Source organism: Lycorma delicatula, chromosome 3 (assembly GCF_047948215.1).
Source record: "Lycorma delicatula isolate Av1 chromosome 3, ASM4794821v1, whole genome shotgun sequence".
Lineage (NCBI taxonomy): Eukaryota > Metazoa > Arthropoda > Insecta > Hemiptera > Fulgoridae > Lycorma > Lycorma delicatula.
The window spans coordinates 108,153,664-108,176,464 of NC_134457.1; the positions used below are offsets into that span (position 1 = coordinate 108,153,664).

The 22,801-nt window shown below is 29.9% G+C and overlaps 1 protein-coding gene across 1 annotated transcript in view; it reads left to right on the plus strand.

Annotated features, from left to right (window-relative positions):
* LOC142320960 (zwei Ig domain protein zig-8-like) overlaps positions 1-22,801 on the plus strand; it is a 970,121-nt gene that overhangs the window by 299,860 nt on the left and 647,460 nt on the right. The window contains exon 4 of the mRNA XM_075358949.1: positions 3,814-3,910. The gene's annotated coding sequence lies outside the window, so the exon portion shown is untranslated. The remainder of the gene's footprint in view (positions 1-3,813; positions 3,911-22,801) is intronic.

The window sequence follows — 22,801 nt, forward strand, 5'->3', positions numbered from 1 at the left end:
AAAATAAATCAGAAATACATTTACCTTAAACCATAAATACAGGTGTTCTAACATTTTAAAAATGCTTTCTGAACTGATGTGAAGGAAAAATTTTACTACAGCTGTAATTTTGAAATGGCCGCATAAATTCCATCTCTACTCATGTTTGAAATCATTAGGAATATTACTGATAAGTATGTCATAAAAAGTATTACTAAGAATGAAATCGAGGCAATGTAATTTTCTAAACCTGATTTCATATCGATGTGCTTTTGATTTGGAGACAAAAACTATATAAATCTAAATAAGAAATTATCACCAACAATTTAAAAATTATTAAACGAAATACTCGAAGAATAACGTTTTGAGAATATAAACGTAGAGGGGCGACATAACTTTGAATAATATACGGTATTATAAATGGATATTAATTATTGTGGTTGCTGTAGCTGCAAATATATTCACTTATATTAAATATAATGCAAAAACATTAAAAATCACTTCAAAAACTTAAAATATCTCAACCATCTTTCATAAAATTGAACAATTTTTTTTACATAAAATAATTTTAAGTTGTTAACTGCAGGCTTATAGACATTTACTCTTTTATTTTTATTTATCTAACAGTAGTCTTTTTTTTAATTTTGAAGCAAAATTTTAATTCTCTAGCTAAATTTAGTCCTATAAAGAATTTGTAGTGAAAGTACAAAAAGTTTGCTGTTTCTTTTATTAAATTCGAACCTTTAAACCAGAGTATGGATTAAATAAATTATGATGTCTGGCAACGGTAATAATATCCCCAACTATTGCCCAAACATTTAACTTTATTACAGCGTAAGATGGGAAAGAACAACTTTAATGTTGTTCTTTTTGGCACATATGAAGATCATTAGTATTCATTAAAAAAAAACGCATCAACGTTGGTGGGAAAGAACTTTGGATTTAATCCGAAAAAAAACCTCCATTTAAAATTCATTGGATGAATTTTTATGTATTGCATATGATAACTGGCTAATTTTCTATATTTGTATGTAAAACAGTGTATCATGGAGTATGAACAAATTTTTTAGATTTTTATGCACAGTATGAAACAGAAAACGAATCGTATTGAAAAAGAAAACTTAGGTGTATTATTCAAAGATTGTAAATGGACAGATTTATCTTATAGAATTTAAGTTAATATATTTTCAAAGTAGAACATTGTAATTTCTTAAAATACTTTAAGCAAATTTAATTTTTACTTCATTAGAGTTATCTAACTTTTGATCTTTTATATAGATCTTTAATTAGTTATTCGTGGATAAAATACGTACTTATAAATTTATTACTTTGAAATGAAAAAAAAGACAAAAAGATCATAAGAAAATAATTTTATAAATTTGTTTAAAATGCTATAAAATGAAAAAAAAAAAACGGGTTTATAAGAATAAAATGTGTATGTGCATGTAGAAAACTTTTCATTATCGTTTTCTTTTGGCAAGTAAGATTCACATTATGTATTCTCTTTTGAGACCTCTTTCACTATTTCACTATATTTCTACACTCCAGCAGATGGTGTTACTGACAACTACACCTTCATTGAGAGGAGGCTTGTATGACGTCACACGTCGTGCATGATGTCTTCCGCTGTATTAAACGTGACTGTTGTCCTTTGGGAAAGTACTCCTTTAACACTGTTCTCCTCCCTAGTTAAGAACTACATCTTCAATCTTTTATTAAGTTTTTGTGTGTGTGTGTGTGTGTGTGTGTGTGTGTGTGTGTGTGCGCGCGCGCGCGCGCGTCTACTACATGCATAATACCTATTCTCTAATAGTAGCTTTTCTTTTCGCTCTGTCTGCTCCAACTTTAATCTCCTCCTACTATTACTACCACTCTTAAAGGATATGATTTCCATCCGATCACATCAATTTCGTCTATCGTAATGATCCCACATAATCCTTTTTACTAGTATAAAGCAGATGATGGTTTCTTTTACGAATGTGATGGAAATTTTTATTAAACTTGCTAAATTTATTATCCCTTCTTCGTACTTGAAAATATCATTCGTTCTTCGAACCACTTAAAAATCTTTCCTACCTTTTAGTTTTCCTCTCTTTACTTCCTATTTTGTACTTATTACGTTCAAGATTGTGAGAAAAATATATTTTAATATATATTATATGTGTATATAAATACAATGTATACATTTTATATTTAATATATATATTTATATAAATTCCAATGACTACTTCAAATTATTTTACATTTTATAAAAATAAAATTACAAAAATTAAAAATTTTGTTATATTTTAAAATTTCCAGATATTTTTAATAGTATGAGAGTATTTCTTCCATCGAATAATTATGAGCTTTGCAACGATAATTTAATATATAATTAATTATTTGCATAATATAAAATTCTTTTTCATGATTTTCTTATTTTTTATTATGCTTAACATATATATATATATATATATATTAGTCTAAATAAATATAAGAATAAATTTTTTGATAATATCGAAGAAAAGTGAACTGTTAACATCAAGAAAAGTAAAAGGTTTTTCTTAGGTTTTTCTTTTAACGGTAGCTTCCTTTTACACCAGTGATAACTGAGGGTAGGATAGTTTTATATACCTTGGCTTATAACTCTGATTCTTAATTCGTCCTTAATATAATATCAATCTGTGAGTTAAATTTTTTTTTACAATTATTTGTTACAGCTCAAGTGTTTTGAGGAGTTCAACTTTTCTGAAAATTGTTACTATAACTGATTTTGCAAAGTTATAAATTATTAACATACATTAAAATCTCTTTAAAATTGTTTATTAATATAATATGTTGTATACGTATTGTAACTGAACTTATAATGTTGTATTGAAACTGTACGTTATGTTGGCACGTGAGCATCCAGACACAAAACAAATACCCTTAAACATCCAGCACATTAACTTGTTGCAAAACCATTATGATCAGCAAGTAAATTACATGTTAAAATTTAAAGTAATATTTAATGAAAAATAATAAATATGTATGAAATCTTATTCATTACCCTTAAATCAACAAATTTCAAAATTCATGGAACTCTACATTTTACCATTTAAAAATCACAAAATTTATGAAAGTTTTTTGAATTTATTCTGGCCAAGAAATATTGAGATAAACATTTTCAAGCTGCCATTAATTTTTTTGGATAAGACTCCTTGTACTTGCATATGGGAAGAAATTAACAGAATTAAAAATGTTATCTATTATAAACTCAAAAAGATTCCATTTTCTCTTTCAGACACAGAACTATCATCCGTTTATCGATATTCAAATAATAATCTACAGTTGTCTGTCTTATAAAGGAATATGAGTATCACTGAAGAAAAACTGTTAATCCGTATCTAGTGTTCACAGAAATAACGAAAAAGTTGTCAAAATTAGCTTAAAACAATTTGTTCAAAATGGCTTTATACTTAGCATATTTGTCAAACTTATTAATTACTTGATTTACGGTTAAAATATTTGTTCTTAATCTGCTCATACGCATTTACTTTAATATGTATATTAATTTTATAAATTAATTATTATTAATAAATAATTTAGTAAACTTACTGACTGATCTGTTAGCTGTTTGTAACCAAGTAAAAACTGAATATGATCCGTTAAATATTTTCATTTTTTGTGTCATGAAATAAATGAACAATACCTTACAAAAGAAAATATGAGATACACAGGTTATACTGAATGACCGGAAATGATATTATGTGTATTAAATTTTTGGGATGGTTCTTTTCCGCTCGGTTGCACCAATAAAGTTTAATCTCATTATCTTTGCCTAATATATTCTATAGCTCAAACTTTTAATTTCAGGCAATCCCAATTTTTGGTCACGGTCAGAAATCTTACCTCGCAGAAGGAAAATTTGTTAAAAATTTAAGGTCCAGGAGGCTTGGGATTAAAAGATTTGGTCAGTATGTCAAATTTTTATTTATATAATTCTTTAAAGCACACACATATATATATATATATATATTACACATTTTTTTCCTTGAGACTATTTTTTTTCCTTAAAATTTTTGGGGCTCCAAAAGATGCGTAATCTTCTGATTCGTTCAGAACCGGTAGGATTTTCTTCTAGGTCCACCCGTTCAAGAGTTATAAGAGATCAAAATTCCCAAAATTACTAGGGAATTTGACTTCCAAAATTGACCAAAATTTTTTTATGGCGTCAAAATATGTGAAATCTTCTGATTCGTGCAGAACCGGGAGGATTTTTCTCTAGGTCCACCCAGTCAAAAGTTATTAGGGATTAAAGTTTCCCTAATAACTAGACGATTTGAGAGAATAATTCTCTAGTCTTACAGTAAAACAACGAAAAATTTTCTAAGTGGTTGTTTACTACTTTTGGCAGGCCTGTATTGTCCTGCCAATCGACTTAGAATATTTTACACTGAATAACTTACAGCAATAAACTAACTATATGTATAACCAAAAAACTTAATTAAAAATTTATCCGTTGGTCAATACTCATAAAATTTTACATACTACTTTATGACACCTTCCTTTTGTAGTCCTGTCTACTTCCGAAGCCTGACACCAAGAATTTCCTGTCCAAAAAACACTTTATTCCGACACCTGTTGTTTCTATAAGCCAAATGACTTTAAAATCGAAAAAACGTTATAAAAAAGTAATCCGTGAACCAAAAATCGTAAAATTTTAAACAATTGTCCAGTAATCTTAACACAATAAACCGACCTACTTTTCCGATGAAAAAACCTTAATAACCCGTACAAAAAAAAATTTTCCGCGGAGCTAGTCTACTTCAACCTCTCGGTCTGAGTATCCACACTCAACTTTATAATTTAACCTGAAGATGAAATAATTTACCATCGATATGCATATTTAAATAATAAAATGAACTTGTAGATTAAAACATAAGATAAATATTATTTGGTTTTACGTTTTACTTCCTTGTACGAAGTAAAGGAAGTATTGTGATCGCGACAAATTTCGGTTTTCAGATTTTATCGGAGATATCCATTTGACTAGTTTCAGCGTGACTTCTGTGGAAGCCGTGTGGTATCCACATCTGCTTTTTCTTATAAATATAATATATGCACCTTGAAGATAATAACTCCAAGAGGAAATCATCTACAGATTATTTATTTCAAAAACAATTTCTTAACAATGGTGAAGTTTGCAGATAAATAATTAACTCTAAACTGTCATTTGTGTTTCATCGTAAGAATTAAAATTAAATTTAATATTTTCCAAAATTTTATAAAAGTACTACGAGTAATGAATATAGGTAACCAGTTAATCATTCCATTGAAAAACGAATTTTATAACTTTAAGGTTGTGCTGTTAGAATTATCATTATCTTTAAACTGTTATTAAATTTAAAACATTTTTATTTTTAGATGTTGCCGTTAGCTCTTCATTAAATTAAATCCATTAGATATTGATAAATGTTTGCTCCTGACGTTTGGACGGAAATAAATGTGGATATGACTTTCAGCAGTAAAGTATAAATTGAGTAAAATTCAACAATTCCTATCGCCTCTAGAGTTTCATACTTTTATTTTTGGAATTGATATTTCAATAAATACATTTTAAAAAGTAAAAAAACCGAATGATATCTTGTAATAACTAATAACCCTTAAATTTGGTCGGTACCAATTTTCATTTCTGATTATGTATGCTGTTTAATTTTTTCCTATTAGGAGTCGAAAAAGTAAATTTAGTATGCAAAAACAAAATGCACAAAGTTGCTAACTTGTTAATAGTGGTTGTTTAACAGATGATTTTCAAAGTCGAAGTTTTGAGGTTGAAATTCTAGTAAACGTTAGTTGCTATTGTGTAAATTTGAATACTAGAAAGTGCATACCGATGTACTTAGCTAGTTTTTTTTTTGCGCAGCAGGAGGAAAAATCTGCACCCAGACGCCCTGCAGCCCGCACACTACTGGGTGTGTGAGTTTCCCGTCAGAGATGAGGACTTACTAAAAAAACTCTCCTTATGAAACAACACGCCCCAGTACCCGCCTCGATGGCATCAACTCGGGACGCGTTGTTCACCATACGGGTCACCTAAAAACCGGATCGGAGTCTCATATACCTCATCGATGGCAGCAATCCGAGTACCCCTACCACCTCCGTATACAAGTTGTCCCTTCCCGGACTTCTCCATACATACTTGATCCTTCTGCTGGACAGGATCTGTATCCTCTACTCTTTACATACATCGCATTCTGGGAGATGTAGAAGACAGGCCGCTCTACTGTATCCTCATACCAATAGGTAATGCCAAACAACGTGCTTGTCGAAGATTCAGGGAGCGGTTGGATCGAGAAGTCCCAAACACTTCATCAGTAGTGACGACCTGGAGGGCCCCACCATCAAAATGCACGGGCTATCCCCTCACCCCCCGTATCCCTTGAGACACTGGTCCTTCCAGAAATCTATCTCCCCATGTTTCCTGTGCACCCATTTCCATGTCAGGAATGAGCCTGTGCGTCCATCTACCCCGGCTTAACAGGTCCCACATTTCCTGCCAGTACTTAGGAGCACTTCCCTTGCTTCTGCCTTAGAGCAACCGTCCGCGAAGTTCTTTCTTTCTTTACCCCTAGTGACAGTGGCGGAAGATCCTACACCACCAGTACCGCGTCCGGGGAAAACTTTGTTGGAGTAAAGTTAACCACACGTCTAAGAATTGGTCGGACCGAGTCTATACAAGAGTACACCTCATTTACATGTCTTACATATTGTTCTTATCTCATTGGGCCGTGGGAGGTTGCTTATTGTTCATTCGTTGAACCGATTGCATCGTACTCTAGGAATAATAAAAACTTTTTTTTTAATAATTTTCTACTTCAATATTTTTGAATCAACTAATATTATTCTGCTTAAATTTGTTGTCTTTGATTTTCAGTTAGTATTCATTTCTATCTGATTCCATTTTTATTGAATTTTCTATGGGCTTTATTATCTTTTATCTACTTTATGTAGGACGGCTAGTATAAATGTCTTTAGTAAAGTTGAAATAAGCAACAACCATTTTTAACAATCTATAATTTATTAAGAATTGAAATCTTTCTACATTCTTATTTTGAGAATATATTTTCGAATACATACTAATAAGATAGATGTTTCTTTTACAAAAGAAATTTGTGGACTGTACATTCTACTATTCATTTTGTAATTGTTAAGATCAATAATATTTAAAATATTTCCTAATTCATGGGCCGCATAGGAAGAACGTAAAATGTTTTCCTCAATCTAAAAAATTAAAAAACAGTTTCACAAACAAAAAGAATTTGGATTTCTAAAAATTTACAAATTTCTTTTTTAATCTTTTTTTGTAGGAAGAAAGTAATGAATAATTTTTTTTAATATAAGACTGTAAAGATAATTCTCAATTTATTGTAATAATCGCCGAGATAAGAATTAAATTTTAAGATGAATGTTAATACCAGAAAATCAAAAATAGGTTGTGAAATCAAAGGTAGCATTGATTCTTAATTCATGCAACTATTTTACTTTCTTTCATGAACAATAAAATATTTTTATTATCATTAAAGTACTGTACTGTAGACGGTGAATTCATATTGTTAATTTATTCCCTTCTGGCTTCCTATTTGAAAGGGTTCGATTCCTGGTTAAGTTTATCTTTATAATTATACTTTCATTTATTGCTTTAAAACGATTTAATTAAATAAATTAACTTAATTAGAATTATATTATTAATTTAGGTACAAAGTTGTAGCTAAATTCTCTTTATTCTATGTTAAAAAAGAAGAAACTAATCCAAATAAAAACTAATTTTTTATTTAACTTTGTTTGTATGCTCTTATAATATTAATGCTTAAAAAACATATAATGAAATTGAAAATTCCGTTTTAGAATTTTTTTAATAAAGTCAGTTGATGTGGTGCATGCAAATATATGAGAATTTATTTTTTTCTTTCTTCTTAACATGGAATAACAAACTAAAAATTAAATCACCTGTTTAATTAATTAACTTGAATAATTAAATCCGTACATTAACTCTGAGATTTTAATTTTAAAAGAAATGATATGAAACAAGACGTACTCTGTATTTTAACATTTATTTTTTCTGACGTCTCATACATTTTTACTGAAATATAATACTTGTTTTATTACGTTATACTCGTACATTTATCTCTTTTAATTCACACACACAATATATATATATATATATATATATATATATATATATATATATATATATACATATTTATGTGTGTGCAAATATTACATTTTATTTTAAACAACACGTGAAAGGTATATAGTATAACAGAAGTCCAATTTAATTTAACATGAAATTGAAGTAGGATTAAATGGAATGAAATAAAGTAAAACATAATGTGAAAAAACTTTGCTGTAACCGTACAGTTAGATATATTGTAAGTAAAAAAGAATTAAAATCTTAAATGATTCACAAAGCTGTTTTAATAACAATCCAATTTAAATTAATAAACTGATTGTTACACAACAGCCGTACCTATGCCTATAGTAACAATATTAGTGTACTATATGTAATTTAACGAGGATATTTCATATTCATGTAAATGTATTCAGTATTTTAAGTTTTTCAGTCATTAAAAAAAAAAAAAAAAAATATCGCATAGTTTGATTCAAGAAAACCGACTTTTCGTTATTTTATTTTGTGTAACTTTAGAACAAGAAATATACAAAATATAAATTAAATGAGAAACTAAAATCTGTATAATTTAAAAAAAATTAATATTAAATTATATTTTCTGTTTATAACAAAATTAAATTGTTATAACCGAAATTTGTTGAAATAATTAAAAAAAAAAAATAACGAGTAGACCCAAAATACAACCATCAAATTTAAACTCGCACACCACTGTAACTGACTGTTTTAGCGCGTATGAAAAATACACCAATACAAAGTCAAAATAACCTTAAATTGAGATTATGTCGTCTGTTATTGAAATTTAATTGAGCGTAACTGAAGAACGACTCAACCAATCTACATCAAATTCTCACATGCAGAACTTCAGATAAGATTACTACAGCATATCTAAATTTGAATGAAATTGATCAAGTAGTTCCGGAGATTTTCGTGCCACAAATTTTACACATAAACATAAATAAACAAATATATATATATATATATACATACAGACTGTATCACGATGTTCTCCCGGGACTTTCATAACCTACTCAACTCGTGAAAATATTGTAAAAAAATTCATATAAACCTATGTCCTAAAACGCTTCGTTTGGAAGTTACGGCTACTGAAATATTTCGCTCTGATTTCAGCTATCACGGTGAAATGAGATGGTATTGAAATTTTCCAATTTAAACCAATTTATTGGTTTTCACCCCGGATATCTCTAAAACTACTACAGATACGATTTTGGAACCTATTTTATTCGATTTATGAGGTCAAACACCATAAGAAATCAATAAATTTGTCCCTTAATTAATGTTCTAAAAATTTCAGTACGACCTCATTTCATCGATAGCTGAAAACTGAGGGAAATTTGTATTAGCCATAACTCCCGAACGAAGCATTTTAGTAAATATATTTATGTGTAGTTTTTCCATTATTTTCAAGAGTAAAATAGGTTATGAAAGTAACGGGAAAACTTCGTGATACACTGTATATATACGAGAATATATTGTACGGTTTTAATATTTTTTCTTTATTGGTTTAATATTGCTAACAATAGATACTGCAGATAAAGAAGCGTCAACATTCCATCATACAGCAAAATAACAAACCACGCTTTTAACCAGTTCTCAAATTTTTTGACCATAAATCGATCGTAACTCAAGAATTACTCTTCATCAATCTTATGAATTATTTAAATGCACACTTCAGATACTACTACTAGAGAATATATAAGTAGTTCTGGAAATTTTTTTAGTCACAAAATTGTATACGTAAGCCTATAAATATACAAGGAAACTCCAATTTAAGTAAATGGTATTTTGTTACTCCTGATACCTCAAAACATAAAGAAAATTCAATTACACAGACCAATCCCACCGTGTGAACTAACATAATACCGTACTTTTCTTCGAAAAATCGGTAAAAACATAAAATTTTTACTAGTATAACGTATTAATTTCTGGTAAATTTTACAAAAAAAGAAATCTTAAGTCAATTTTTCCGTTAGTGATTAAGAATATGGAGTATTTTTTTATTCTAAAAAGGATTCGTTCTGAACACCGATCCAGTAATGTGCAAATCTTACATAAAGTTGATTCAATAAATGTTTAATTTCTTTCTAACATCAAAATCATATCAGGTGTATATGAAATAACAGCACTACAGCCCATAAAGTTAAATTCTAGAGCAAAATCAAGAACTGTGAACTGTAATCACAATACATTTAAAACTACTACACATTCTTCTAACTTAAATTTTAAAAACATTTCAGGTTAAAAGTTACTTTATTAATAAATGTATAGTTTTCAAGATATCTTCTAACATATTGTCGAGTACAAAATACAGAGTAAAAGTTCTGAAGATGGATTATATTGTACAAGTTACATAATTGATATATCTAAATAGGGAAAGAAAATTTAGGAACATCCCCTCTTCAGCAACCGTCTCATTACAGTTGAACTTTTATAATTAAATATTCTCTTTTTAATTAATGTACAGTTAAATAACGTCACATGCTACATTTTTATTTCTATATAACTATTTTTTATTTCATAAAAAAATTATCGTTGTAGTAAATTAATTTGATATGGGAAAAAGGTTTATTTGAAAGTTCAAATTTTATTATGTTAATTTGAACTAATAATCTTTGAGGTAAAATAAATTTTAAAGAAAAAAAAATGGTTTATACTGTTTTGTTTGCTTCTTCTAATTTTCTTTAAATCAGTCGAAATATTTAATATATTATCAACTGAGATATAAAAATTCGATTAGACGAGGTGATATCAAGTTCTTACGGTAAAACATTCATATCATAATGAAAGTAAAACGATCTCACTTCACCACATCCTTTTTCAAACAGGGTATCCAACAAAATAATTTTATTTCGTTTGAATAATGTAGAAATGTACTGTTACTTAGAATTAAAGAGATATTAGGGATTAGGTACGTCCGGTTGACGTAAAGTTTAAAATCCTTTCAGTTGGAAAAGTCTGCAGATCTAGCTGTAGCCATCTCGGTTGTATTAAATGTTTCCAATTTTTAATCTCTTTCAACCATCCACTTTTATTTCTGGGTTTTAATAACCATTAGATTCTGGTTAAGGTATAACAATAATTAAGATCATTTTTATTATTTTATTACAAAAGGATGCATACAAAAAATGCTGTACTTTTTTATCTGGACGATCCTGGATTATTACACCACTCACATGATTAGAAAGATTTGAAGTTCAGTATATATTCTAATCTTTGTAGGATTTTAATTAAATTTTTTTTTATAATCTAATTTCAATCGTCAATCTTTCCGATATGTAAATATTGGAGAAAATATTTTATTATATATTTTACATCATACTAAACACGAAAAGAAAATATCATTTTGCATTTCCTTATGAGTTTATTTAATAAAAAGAGAGAATACAGGTAAAGGAAACTTGATGAAAAATTTGTTCTTTAGATGTTCTGTACGTATTTCGGTTTTATTAGGTTTCTCAAAGTGTATAGCTTCTGTCATTTCATTCAGCATTATAATATCTTTTTGTACGGACAGTAGTATCAATACAGAACAGTATTACTTCGTCAAAAGATACAACATATATAACATTTTAAAATAGATTATTCATTGAAATAATCAATTGTGCTATTACCATTTACTACAAAACGTTGTTCTAGACGCAATAAACAGCTGTACCTAATCATTTACCCATAAATATATTAGTTAAAAAAATTAATCCAGATTTTCATGATACTTGCTTGATAATAATGACTATTAGAACTTAATGATGGAAATTTCAAACATAGGAGTAGGTTTATTCAATATAAAACAACTTCATATTCAGAACAAAAGATCTGTTAAATAAATAAAAAATGTTCCAACAAAAAAAATTCATTATGCAACAAAAATGTTCAATTTTCTTTACAAAACTAAAAAACTTTTTGTGTAAGGTCAAGGAACTAGTCTTAAGATGACGTTTATAAATGCTATGTAAAAATACTACTGTTATAAACACTCTAAGACTGTTATAAATACTATATATGGGTCGTAGTATTAATTAATTTGACTATAAGGATGTTGGCTTTCAGTTGATTATATTCACCCAGTTTACTTAATCGTCTAATGTTCAGAGATCTATAAAAGCTGACTAAAATTCCCGGCATTTAATGCATAAAATTTAACATCTTTTCTCGTAATCAAGATGTGCATAATTTTTACTCATATTTATGGCCATTCTTATTTTATTATTATTATCATTACTACTACTAATACTTAAATCCACTATTGTAATAGAAATAAAATAGAAATATTCAACATTTTTAGAATTGTTAACCACTAAAAACTAGTAAAATTTTATATAAATCATCCCTGTATTAAGGTACTTTGTCCAAAGTTATAATTAGATGTGGCTTAAAATCCTTTTGATAACATTATATAGAATTATTTCAACAAAAATCATTAATTAAAAATTTATTTAAATGTAGTCTTTTCCTCTGTAATAAAGATTAAAAATATTCTCATTTTAATAATGACTCATTTAGAAGAAAAATAATAAAAAATTTAAATTCCTTAGACTGAAACATTAAAATATTTAAAAAATTAAAAAACCCGGTAGTTTTAGTTGGAAAGGTGCAGTATCTCCATCCATTAAATAAGGATTTTGAAGTGTTTCACGCTGCTAACGCCTTACATAGAAAAAATGAGAAATAATTAAAGTAGATAGGGAAAATTATAACTTCTAAAAATCTTTCAGGTGTAGCTACGTTTGAGTTCAAATCTCTTGAGCGATATCCCTCAAAGTTTAAAAATAACATTAATATTCCGAATATACGAATCACTGTACCAATTTAAAAAAAAAAGATATATATACATATACATACTCGTATATAAAACCGCACGCGCGCACAAACACACACACACACGCAGAGAGAGAGAGAGAGAGAGCGAGTGAGAGGGGCTTATTTACAAATTTCGACTTTTGATCTTTAGATTCCAAGAATATAATTGTCTCTTGGGGTTAGATTTTAGACGATCGTTGTACTCTCCCTCTGTAATATTTGACAACAGCCGGGTACTTAGTACCTTAAGTAAATTTTGATAAAAAAACATAAATTATGAAATACGTAGGTAACTAAAATCCTTCACATATTATCTTTAATAATTACACTCACAAATTTGAAAATCATTAAAGTACAGACGCATTCATCATTCATGTGCATAAGAATGATTAAAATTTTAACGACTGAAAGATTAGCAGAATTAAAGCGATCTACGATTCATCACAATTTATCTTGTCACCTACGATATGTCACTTGTGAAGCTTAATGCCGTTGAAGTCATTATGAATCAATATTCTCTCAGATAGTTATACATGCCGGCCTCCGTGGTGCGAGTGATAGCATCTCGGCCTTTTACCCGGAGGTCTTGGGTTCGAATCCCGGTCAGGCATGGCATTTTTCATACACGTTATTAAACAGTCATCTCATTCTCTGCGGAAAGAATTGCTTGACTGCGGACCCGGAGGATAAGAAAAAACAGTTATACATGTCTTTAGGCATGATATTAGAGGTTTACCTTTCGTATAAATGCAAGAGTTTATGTAAATGATTCTGAAATGACATATAAAAATAATTTTTAAGTTGACTTTAATAATAAGATATGTATAAGACTTTAAAATAAAAATGAAAAAAAAATCATTGAAGGACAGTTATAAGATTTTTTTTTCCAAATAACAATTCTACGTACTTAGAATATTTGTATTTAATATTTAAAATTATGATGTATACTTTCGTTTAATAAAATTGCGTTTTTTTAGAGCAGTGTGATGGAGGTGGCATGCAAATTACAGGTGTAGCGTCTTGGATTTAATGCATATTTATAAAATTGCTTTTTTACTTAGCCCTCATAATGGGCTCATTTTCGTGATAAAACGTGTACTTATGTACTTTGTTATCTTTTTTTCAAAAGATCTTTCTTTATAAAATTATACCTGTATTTAATTACTCAACATTCTTCTTCTCTTTCATTTACAAAATACAACAACAGGATAATTTAGGATATTGCGATGTATGTTGACATTCCGGACAAGGATATAGACGTGTATGTCCTTGTCCGGAAGTAAGTCATTATTACATCTAACGAAATCATTATTACTACTAACGTGCTTGTTTTCCGATTTTTCCTTTGAAACAGCGATGTTTTCTATGGTGATGGTATCTTCCTTCATGTCCATAAGCTGTATCATGAGTACTAAAGGTGTAAGTTTCGCTTGTACTTCTCTGTTATTTTCGCTCTTGTACAAGAAGAATCAGATAGAAGCACCTAGATAAGAAACTCCATCCAGCGCCGTTCTGGTTCGTTAATAAGGTCTGTGTAATACTCAAATAGCCCTTTGAACGTGATCCGTGACCGTTGACGGCATCCAGGTGTTGCCCCATGAATGCTGGTTATTTCCATTGTATTCATAATGGAAATAACCAATACGTGGTTTGATTGTTTATTTTCATATACTTTTACTATTTCTTACATCTTCAAAATATACGTATATCCTTATCGTTGTTTATATAATATTTTTATATTCATATATTATCTAGATTAATTTAATTTAAATGAAATTAAATCAATTTAAATTGATGTAGGAAAAAAAATCAATTTAAATTACTAAATTTAATAAACGTGAATTGCTTAAAATGGATCTACAACTGTTTTAAGGTTGTAGAAAAAGGATTATTTTTTCTTTAATTTTAAAAATTGTTATTAAAACATCTACTGTCACGATTTAAAATAATAATACCTTGTTTAAAATTCTATTTTCTTAGTTTTGTTGGGTTACTGTTTGCTATATTTTTCTTGGTGTTGGTGAGGGGCGATAGAATAATCCCCTGCTATTTCTCTTGCCTGTCATAACAGGCGACTAAAATGAGAATATCAGACTTGCAGAAACTTTACAGATTTGTTTCTCCTTCTACAAAGTATAGTTACTGCTTCGGTGATAACTGCTAGTTACTGCTCTGGTGAGACACATTTGTGTTTTTTCAACTAAACATTCGCGGTTAGTTATGTGAGGATCAAGTTTGGCTAATGGCCCAAGCAGTCGGCATCCGTGACGCGAGTGGTAGCGTCTCGTCATACATTCAGAGGTTCCATTGGTCCAGAGGCCATTCGTCCCAGTTCGAATCCCGGTCAGGCATGTCATTTTTACACGCTACAAATATTCTCATTCATCTCATCCTCTGAAGTAATACGTAATGGTGGTCCCGGAAGTTAAATCCAAAAGAAAAAATGGTCTAAGCAGCCGATGTCATACATCCGTATGACATCGGCTGTATTTTTTTTTTGTGGGAGGTGAGGATCCACCTACCACAAAAAAATTATTTCCTTAATCTATCTCTGACGAGAATAAATCCCTACGTTCTCTCATTTAATCTGGTTTTTATTTATACTTTCCTTATATTAAATTCCGGCTGTTGTGTTTCACTACTTAAACAGGAAAGTTGTTTAGTTAGAATAGGCCTATTCCGTTTTTTCAACGTAATATTTCAATTATAGTTACCATCTGAAACATTTCATTTTTTTGCTTTATATCTGCTGATTTTTATATATAATTTTTCTCTGTTATTTGAATGTATAAAAATAATTTCATAAATAGCTTAATATTAAATTGCTAATATTGTTCATTCTTTTATAAAGTCAATTTATTTTTATTTCATTCATTCCCCTATTCTACTATAGTTAAAAAAAGAAAATACTTAATTATCTAATAAATAGTTACATTAATTGTAGAGGGAATTTCTAACATTTTCTACCCGATACCAACTTTCTTTAACGTAACATTTATCTCAACTATTTCCTGTCTTCTGTTGTCAAAACCCATATTACTCGTACAAGCCTTACTTTGAGAAGAATTGTTTCTGCAATTATTATTAAACTAAATTCAAATATGATGCACGCGATTAACAAACTCTCTCTCTCTCTCTCTCTCTCTCTCAACATCTCTCTCAACATCAATATGGGAGTGAGAGTGAGATATAATATAGTTACTAAACACAAATGTTTACACATACAGTTACTATATATATATTTAATGTTTCAAGACATCTTAATTTTTTTAAGGTAAATAATTTAATCATATTCTTCTTCTTCTTCTCTTCTTTGATCCCTTAACGAATGTATCGACAAGGGTGAGCTCGGAAACCGAGCTCAACCTCGTCGTTATGGGTGCCGCTGGAAACCTACCATTTGATTTAATCGTATATAATGTTTAGTGGTATGTAATATCTTTATATTACAAATAGAAATAAATTATCACAACCTACACCCACACACACATATGTATAATAGCTTTGGATTTGCTTGTTTGATGCACTTCTCTTTTCATTTTATACTATACAAATCGCTTACCCTCAGTACACTTTTAAAATTTTCAATTATCTTTTTCATACTTTCTAATGAAAGACACAGTATATTTTTTTATATATTTACCTGGAAACGTTTTTTTTAGAACCGCAGTTCGCTAACCCTGGATGTTTTAATAAATGGCTTTTTACTTTGTACTTTTAAAAAGAGTGCACTGCAACTTCACTCCCTTCAAGCCCTCCAAAATTTTTTTTATGCTTACCAATGCTTCTAATTTTCTGCATTCTCCTTACTTTATTACTTTCTTAACACAAATATATTTTTAGAAGTACACACAATAATTTACCATTTTTCAAAAAAGCTCTAGAAAGAGGTTTCAAAATCACGAAATAACTATGATATGACTGTATAGAAAAAACGCGAAGAAATCCAGAACGGAAACCCAATTTTACTTTTTGAGAATAGAATTTTTTAGTTGATAGGCAAGTGTAAATATATATATATGTACTGCAGGCTACGCCTCATATATATAAAACCGCATACATACCACAATCTCAATGTATATATGTGTATATTATATATTTGTATTCATTGTTAAACTTTAGCACATCTGAGCCTTATTAACATTTAGATTGCGAGTGAGGCTACACACAACTGCAGTTGCATCACTACAAGTAGCTGCACACACGTTTCACAATGAGTACAAGATCTTACTTAGCAGAATTCTCTATTCTATCGACCGTCTTCCATCTCGCCTAAAATTAAGTACAGTATGTGTTTAACCAGATCTCTAAGTAATTTTATGTAAGACCACAGTGTGAATATAAACTAAAATAAACATCACTGTTGCTTGCCAACCACACTGAAGGGGAACTCCATATTGTTAGGTAATATTTATGTTTTTTTCAAATAGACAAATATTTCACATATTTTTGCACAAATTATGTTTCAACATTTTGTGATATTTTAACGTATTTGAATTATGCGAACGTAAAAATATCGAATATTAATTATACGGGATATATTAATTTAATAGTTGATAAGGGAAGAAAAAATATTGCAAAAAGGAGACTTAAAATAGCGATACTTACAGTTTCAAAATGAAACGGAAGGATTGATTATGTATGTGAAACGATTCGATTGTGATACTGATTGAAAACTCGCTTTGAAAGTGGATTAATGCAGGCAGTTGAACAGTAAACGATTTCAGAACGCACTGAAAATTAAACTTGTCTCAGGTAACTTAACTATATCGCAATTGCAATATGAATATGTCTCTAAATCGGTAGAGACATATAAAATTCGTACCTGTTACAACGTGAAGTCAAATTAAAGTTTCATATCGTAACTGATAGAGTAACGATAAGTTACACTCCATAGAAAAGCATATGCTAATCAAAAATTAGATTTTGGTATAGACGTTTACTCTATCATAGACCATGACCACCACCTATAGCTGCATTATAATAAATAAAGGTGGGTGTATAATAAAGTTATGCAGTGCGGTCGTATTTAGCTGGACCCGCAAGTTAATTGATCCCTCTTACATAAGTGACAGAGCAATTCTGTAACACATTTTAGAGTTGCAAAGCAAGAGATGTGTGTTTAATTTGAATCCAACAACAAATAGTGGAAGGGAAGCAGAACTAAGACTGCCGTTAGCGTTAAAATTTAAGTAGTTTGAAGAAGTGAAGTGGAGTTTGCAGTGAATAAAAAACAAATTTTTTCAAATTTCTATAAGACAAACGTTAAAAAATGTGTAAATTATTATACTAATATGAACCGCTTTAAAATGCTTTTCAATTTATTTACTAGAAAATTGAAAATAGATTACCATTTTAAAAGTTATGTGATTTCGTATTTATACACACCCATAAACATTAAGCAATCTTGCTGCATTAGCAGTTTTACTAAACGGATCATTTATTTACCACATTTCTACGTTGCCGTTCTTATGAACATTTTAACTGTTTGGATGTTTTTTATGTTTATCACAACTCTTCACAGATCAATCTTGAAAAATGTTTTTAATGATTACAATCCGGCTGAATTTGTGTGTTATTACATGATACACGACGATAGGTATGAAGGCAGCGTCAGTCATAGGTAGTGTGCCACCGATTAAGCTTCAGGCCAGGATGAGACGTTGTATTGCTTCGGGGAGTGAGAGGAAAGTAGCTGTCGACGAGATCTTCACAGCTTGGAAAGGTGGAAGGCGACGGAAACGAGACGGTGGACACACCGACTCATCAGTGACATTAGGAGCAGGATAGAGCGGAAGCATGGTAATAACAATTACGAGCTCACTCAGTTTCTATCAGAGCACAGATGCTTTCAAGATTACCTGTACCGTATGAGTAGGAGTAGCACGAGATGCTGCTATGATTATGGGGAGCAGGATACAGTGGAACACGTAGTGTTTTTTTTTGCACGAGGTGGGGAGACTTGAGGGCCACTATGATGGCCATGTGGATAATGTCATAAGTTGCATTGGGTGACAGAGATGATTGGACGGGAGTAACGACTGTGATGTCAACCATAATTCGAAGCAAGGCAGCAGCGGAGAGGGGCCAACAGGCAGGAAGTCTATAATTGACCTAAGGCGGAGCGTACGATGCCGGATGGCTGTAGGCAGTCAGCCTTAGGAGGTGAGCGGCGGGGTTTCTAGGAATCGTTGTTCGCCGATGATCCCCTGGGGACGTCACTCTGGCTATTCTAATTCGGTGACAAGAGCGCCCCGATGATTGCGCAGGGGCTGTGTACAAGGAGCAGGGGCTCGTACAAACCATTTGGATTAGGTCCGGCTTCTGCGTGACTAGAGGGGGAGGTTTTTTAGCAGATGAGAGCCCCCCCCACTTGCGTCAGAGCTTGTCTGGGAACGGCTGACAGAGCTTTTTCCTTCCTCTAGGGAAAACAAATGACTACAATCTGTAGTTTCACAAAACTTAATTTTAATGTGACCATGTTTTTCGGTTACTTTACCTCTTTTCAGCGAAAAGTGTACTATATTAAGCTTAATAGTTAAGTGCATTACAACATTAGAGAATAGGATAATGTTTAAATCAGTATGGGTTCAATCGAAAATGATACGAAAACAGAGAAGAAATACTGAAAAAAGGACTTCTAATCCGTAGAATATTGTTTTTGGCCACCTGTATTCTAACAGATAAGCTAGGACGTTCTGTAAATGTTAAACAAGTGGAAAATTCACAATGTAATGATTCGTAAATTAAAACAAACCGCTTGCACTTCCGAAATAATAATCCGACTTTAAAACGCAAATCCCCTTGTACACGTAGGTATATATGTGTAACATATGCTACACATTGCATATAATACCGTGTTGGAGATGAGAGGATGAGTAATTTGGTAAAATTGGAAAGGGACTCCCCCAGATTTCTTAGTTGAGGTTGGAGCAGGGTAGTTATTCCCGTTATCTGTTTTCGAAATTGACATCATGTTTTCTTTATAATAATGACAGTTAAAATAACAGCACGAAGTAATTCGTAACTGTGCGTAGGTTAAACAATGGCAATAAAATTTAAATCTGTTGTTACCGAGTAAATGCAGAAACTACGTCAGAAATAAGTCTGATACGATCACTTTAGGGAAGGGTTATGTTTATGTCAAATCTTTTGTTAATACGAAATAACCAACAAAACCAGAAATGACTTTGTCATCCACTGATGGCAAAATAACTGGTTACTGGTAACACCATACACGTTACTCTTCTTTAGTTCATGATTTCAAAGTGTAATGATAGGTTTTAGTCCCGTACACTCTTATCACATACCCTTATCACACCGTCCTTTGATACCATACCATATAAATAGACAGAATATTCGTGTAACGACAAACCCAATTTATGTGCTTTCAAATCTACTAATACTATTCAACAATCGAAATTAATTTTAAATAGAAACATTTCATTGTTGCCTATATGATTTTTATATATACTCGTAAAAATGCAAGTAAACGTTAATATGTTGTTACATATCATTAATTTTTTCTTTCATTAAAGAAGTAAATATGTAAAAATTATTATTATTATCATTATAAAAATAAATAATTCTTATTACTTCCGTGGTGGAGTGGTAAATTCTTTGCTTTTCATTCGGATGTTCTGGGGTTAAATTCCGGTTTGTCGTGGCATTTTTCATACCCCCAAAAATCCATTACCAGTTATTAGTAACTATAATTAGTCTTCACCCTATTATTGTATAAATAAATAAATACTATTTTTTCTCAGCGGTGCTCATCTATTTTACTTTTTATCTTCTTCTCCTTTCCATTTATCTCGCTTCTCCAAATATTGTATTTTAAAATAATATTTCCACTAACATTAACATTGTGTTATGTTAAAATATCTTTTCCCGTCGTAGTTTTCTTTAGCCAGACTATCCATTTCCCTCTGTTCTCCTAACTCGGCTTTCCTAATACTATATCAGTAATGTTTCCCATGAAATATTCAAGAATTAGTTTAACTCCTTTTGAATTATTACCTAATCAGTCTCTATTTTTTATATTTCTAGTAATAGTCAATTTTTTATTGCCTATCTTAACAGTCGAACAAAGTAGGAGCAGTTTTTATAACTCTGTTTTCGAATAAGTATTTATAGACATTTCCTGTATTTAAAAAAATATTTTTTGTTTAATGAGGTTATTCAGTATATGTATGTACTTTATTTATCTGTAATAAAATAACTCAATTTTTAATTCTTTGATTGTACAAATTTGCACCGAGATGACCTTTAAGGGTTAATAAGAATAAAAATAAAAAATTAATTTAGAAATCTTGCACAAAGTTATTACATCTTGACGGCAATCTGAAAAATTATTAATTATTATTATAATTGTAATCGTAATTATGAATTCATTAAATAAAAATTCATAATTAATTAAAATGAAATTTTTAGCGGAAAGAGTGCGTTGAATTTGGCTTAGATTACTAGCAGAATTTGAAGATGAACTTGAACTACGTGAGAACATGTACAAAGAAAGCGAGTGGGAGCATTTTACCACATTGTTACTTGTAGCTAGTCAGTCTCAATTGGAGAGGTTCCAGCAGACCTTTCCGCCTCCTCGAGTCGTTATTGAAAATGAAAATGAAGATTAATTGTTGTAGAAATAAATGTTGTGCTGTTTTAAATAAATTGTAAAAACTACGCGACGCTTTTATTTAACTAAATATTTTCATTACTTTTAATTTAAAAATTTAATAATTATTACATTTATTTATTTTTTATTTATTGGTTATTTATTCGATATTTATATAATTTATTTTTTACTTTTCAGTGCATTTTTATATTTGTTAATATATTATATTTTTTGTTTAAAATTCTCAATTTGATTTAATTCTTGTGTTTTACTTTTTAGAGGGGTTTTCTAATTTGTTTCCTTTATTTATTAATGTTTATATTAATAAAAGTTAAATAAAAGCATTTTTTAAAATAATTTTTTATATGTAATCAAATATATTTTTGTATTTTTTTTTTTGTATTATGAATTCAGTGATAAAAAAATAAGAAATTAAACGTACAAGGAAGTACTATAATTGTGAAAAATCTCGGTTTTCAGATTTTTACGGAAATATCCATTTTGATCATCCCTGAATTTATTTTGATTAGTTTCGGCGTGACGTCTGTACGTACGTATGTATTTCGCATAACTCAAAAACGATTTGCCGTTGGATGTTGGAATTTTGGATGTAGGACTGTTGTAACATCTAGTTGTGCACCTTCCCTTTTTATTGTAATCGATGTGACCAAAAATGTCCAAAAAAGCCCGAAATCAAAAACGTTTGGATTTTGGACTTTTTCTTAACTCAAGTAATAAGTCCTCATTGAGAGCTTTCCAACGATGTTTCATAAGTGGTACTTATTTTTATTGGTTCCAAAGTTATAGCCAAATAAAATTTCAATTAATGAAATATTTGGATCTTATATACTGAATGCACATCGGTTCGAATCAACTTCATTTCCTTTTTATTTTTAATTTTTTTTTTTTAAGGGAAAAAATTTTTTCCCTTAATAAAGACAAGATTTTTTTGCTCCGAACCGTCTGTTTTTTAAACGATTTTTTATTATAAGGATGTGTTTACAGTTTCGTGGAATTCTTATCAAGGAACGAAGAATTTCCATTAAAACGGACCATCAGGAAAGGTACAGTCGCTTCAGTGAGTTAGGCAGTAAAAGTTGACAAAGTTCCGCATTTTATACTATGCTTACTTGAAGTAACTGTACTCTATTCTAAGAGATATATAGATATAATATAAATTGTAAGAGATATATAATTCTGAGTTTCATCATTATCCTTTTGTTAAAAACATTTTTTTAAATTAT